General features: G+C 32.7%; 1 long non-coding RNA gene across 1 annotated transcript; it reads left to right on the forward strand.

Moving 5' to 3' along the window:
- The first annotated feature begins 2,023 nt into the window (after positions 1–2,023).
- LOC145100225 (uncharacterized) lies at positions 2,024–2,922 on the forward strand. The gene is made up of 2 exons (XR_013704904.1): positions 2,024–2,267; positions 2,690–2,922. It is a non-coding gene; the product is annotated as an uncharacterized LOC145100225 (long non-coding RNA).
- The last annotated feature ends 1,256 nt before the right edge of the window (positions 2,923–4,178 follow it).

The raw sequence follows: 4,178 nt of genomic DNA on the forward strand, positions 1-4,178 counted from the left end.
TATATAGTGGGCTAATGCTCCATGGATTATCTAGTTGGGCTAAAACTCATATGATGCTTCATGGATGCTCCATGGTGATTTGTACCCATGGATCATGGAAATGAAAGGCCATGTCAATTAGGGTTTACATGGTGTAACCCTAACTATATATGCATCTTATTGTTGACCAAAAACAGCACTAGTATCATTCTAGAGAGGGCTATCCGATTTTCATGAAGTGTAGAATTCTCTCAAGTCTTTCCAAGTGCATATGATGTTGTGTGAACCATTTGATGTGTCACACTTGGGGCACTAGGAACTCAAGCTTCATGAAGACTTTCTACATCAAAGAGGTATGTATTCTATCTTGTCATATTCATTGTTTTGTATGCTGGATTAGGATAATACCTTGGAAAGTTCATATTTGCATGTATAATAGAGAAAACATAGATCCAAGGTATTTAGGGTTGCATGTACACTTAGGAGTGTTAGAATGCTCACAACCCAACAGTATGAGCATTACCCTGAGTTATTTGCAGCCGCTGACTTCGAGGATGAAGTCTACTTTAAGTGGGGGAGAATTGTAACATCCCGATGTTGAGGTAATTTCAATTTTGGCCCTATGTATGGATAAGTATAACATTTTAGTCCTTGAGTACAAGAAATAGTGCATTAAGACCCAAAGTGGCATTTTGGTAATTATGGACAAGGAGTAGTATGATGGGCGTACGTTGTGTACTCTGAGCGTACTAGGGCGGACCCTAGTATGTTGGGCGTACACCACATACATAAGGCATAATTAATGAAATCACAAACCCTGATTTTTAGGGTTTGGGCCATATAAAAGCCTCATTAACTCTTCATTCCTCATTCCTCTTTAGCCTCCAACCTTCATTTCGTCCTTCGAAACCCTATTCCTTTGTGTGTGATCATTTGAGATCAAAAGTGTGTGTGTTTAGTGCTTTTGAAGCAAGGTGAAGAAAAGAGCATCAACTTGGGAGATCAAGACCTTCTAGATGCAAGAACACCTCACCTTCAAGGTCCATTTTGAGGTATAAAGTTAAGAACTTGATGACTATATGCATAGATTTAAGTTAGCCATGGCGTTTGTGTCTTTTTTTGTCCTATTATTTGGGTATTAGGAGTATGAGCTACTCTAACCCCTTTAAGTTGTCGTTTCATTCACTTTGAGGTGTTTAGAAGTTGACTTGTTGACTTTGCCTCAACCCAAACCAGCATGTTGACATACGGATCTAATGGATAATCATTTTGTGTATATGTGCATTTGGTGCACATTTTACGTAAAAAAAATTTTATGTTTTCCGAATATTAATATGGAAAGAACTTAATAAATGATAAATTTACATATTTTTACTTATTTTTTTCGATATAAAATAAAGTCTAAAACCATGGTTAAAAATCATATGCATTTGAGTTTGTGCATATATGCACATATTTTTAACTTTTTCTAAATATTTTTTTCAAAATTTCTTAATTGTCTAAAATGTTAATATAAAAGATGATTCGTTGAAAAAAATTCAAAAAAATAAGTTTTTTTTAATGAAAATTTGCATATAAGCATGTAAAAAAATATGTATTTTATAGAGAGAAAATTACACGAATCATCTCCTCATGCGGATGTTAAAAACCACGTTTAGTTTATATTTTTAAAAATTAATTCGGATCATGGTTTGTATTAAATTATCAAGTTGCGTCCCTTGTTAATTTAAAATTACACGTTGCATCCTTTGCCACACATAAAATGACTATATTGCCCTTATTTATTATTATTTTTAATTTATTAATTACCTTTTTATGATTTATCTGTTATTTGTATATTTTAAAATAAAAATGGCCGCACTAACCGACCCCACCCACCCTATTTTTCACCCCCATCCAATTAAACATAAAGTTGGTAAAATAAATTTAGTTTCCTCCACTTCTTTTTTATACCTTGTCGGGAGTTTTTTTTTTACCATAATGGTGTTTTAAAAAAAACATATTTACTATATTGGTGTAGTATTGAAAATATTTACCAATTAAGGGTTAAATTATATAGAGTCAAAATTAGAACTCAAAAACATAATACACCCCGACGTCGCTACTATCTTCCTCAAGCGAGCCCGCCTCCACCTCATTGTCTTCTACGATTCTCGGCGACATTGTCTTCTTCGATTCCGGCGTCGGCGAATCCGCCTCCGCCACAGCCGATGTCGATCGATCCTCTCCTCCAGAGCACACGCCGGCTGATTTTCTACAACATCATAGCAGCCGATTTCTAGATTCTTGTAAGTTATCGACTCTAATGCAAATCAGGACAAAGTGTGGGTTTTCTTTTTCTTTCTTAAATACAGACGCACACACCTGGGATCGTGTTTTGAAGGAGGGAAGCAAAAAAAATTCTTCCTTACCTTCTTTACCGATTTTTCCATCCCTTTTTTAAAAATCCTTCTTATGTTTAGAATTAATTTTACGAATTCATTATACCAAAATGATTTTATCTGTTTTGATGTCTTCTAACTATTTTATAAATGAAGCAGCTATTATCAATTGACAGTTTGAACAATTGATCCATGGCTTGTTTACTCAAGTGTTGAATACAAGAGATCAAGATTATCCAAAAAACTATGTATTCTTTAATAATAATTATTCAATTGATTGATTGATTATTTGTTCAAGTGTTGTAATTGTTGTATACTTGTATTTATAGGATAATTAGGGCTCTTTTTGGTTGAAGAACAAACGATTGTGAAGAAGGTATTTAATATCCAAAAGGCAGTAGAAAAATTGTTGGCAAGAGCTAGAGAGTAGAGAGCAATTTTGGGTGTGAATAGATCTTGAATTTGTAACCGACTTATGCTTTGATTACTTCTTTAGATTTTATTTTATTTTCTTCATTGTTTTTTGAATTCTATTTTTATTTTTATTGTTTTTTGAGTTCTATTTTGGATTTGTTTTTATTGTTTTCATTTTAAAATTACCTTCTTATAAATTCATGTTTTGGATATTACTCGCATCGAAGATTAGTGTTTTCAAAATGATTACCGTGTCTTTGAAAAGAATTATAATTAGAAAACAAAAACAATAAAAAAATTAATACATTTATCCATTTTGCTTGAAAACCCACAGATTAAAATTTTTGAAGGTTCCTACCCAATATATTTTAAACCTCTATGATATAATAGCAATGATTGATTCAAGTGGTATTTGTTAGTAAATTTAAAACGCTGAGATTGTGACAAAGAAATGATATATATTATTTGTAATTTTCTTTCATAAAAGTTAATAACAAAAGAGTTAAAGAAAGGTCAAATATTATATTAAAAATCAGTAAAAATTAAAATAATAGTTGGAAATTTTAAAAATGTTAAAAAAACATTGTTTTGGTAAATATTTTAGTTACTATACTATTTTGTTAAATATGTTTGAAACTATACTTATTTGGTAAATATTTTTTTAAAATACATCTAGTTGGTCAAAAACTCACGTCGTTGGAAACCTGTGAAAGCACCAACAACCGCCGACCATCCACCACTGGACCACCATCGATTACATATCATCCCTCTTCGTCTTAAGTGTCAATGATGTCGGATCTACAACTCACTCTCTAGGAAAAGAAAATGATAAACCAGTGGATGGACCACCATTGTTGCAGGATACTAACGGCTAGGGGTTCGGTGGTGCAGGCCACTCGAGGAAGAAAGAACCATGTTAATGGAGGTTACATATCTACAACCTATATACTTGAACCTAAAGTTTTGGATCACCTAAACCCCACCCTCCAAACGCTAAATTATTACTAATCGGGAGAGAAAATCTTAGACAAACACTAAGAACCACATACACACATATCGCCTGTGTGTTGAAAGAGAGAGAGAGAGAGAGAGAGAGAGATGAAATAATTAATGGGGTTTTCTTCTTTTTTTCTACATAATCTAACAAGATAATAAGGAACATGATTTCTTGTGTGTTGGTATAATTTCTTCTGGTTTATTCTGCCTTTTTGATTAGTAGGGAATCTAGAGATTTTTTAAAGACATTGCTTGCTCGGTTTTTCAGTTTTGATTTTTTTCTCAAATATTGAAAACGATTGTAAAAAAAAAGTGATTAAAGAGAGTGTGTATGTGTGTTTTAGGGTTCGATTTGCGTATCTCAGCATTGATTTTGATTTCGGGTATTGTTTTTTGTCACAACTAGGA

This window comes from Lactuca serriola, chromosome 4 (genome assembly GCF_051521515.1).
Source record: "Lactuca serriola cultivar US96UC23 chromosome 4, Lser_US96UC23_V15, whole genome shotgun sequence".
NCBI classification, from domain to species: Eukaryota; Viridiplantae; Streptophyta; class Magnoliopsida; order Asterales; family Asteraceae; genus Lactuca; species Lactuca serriola.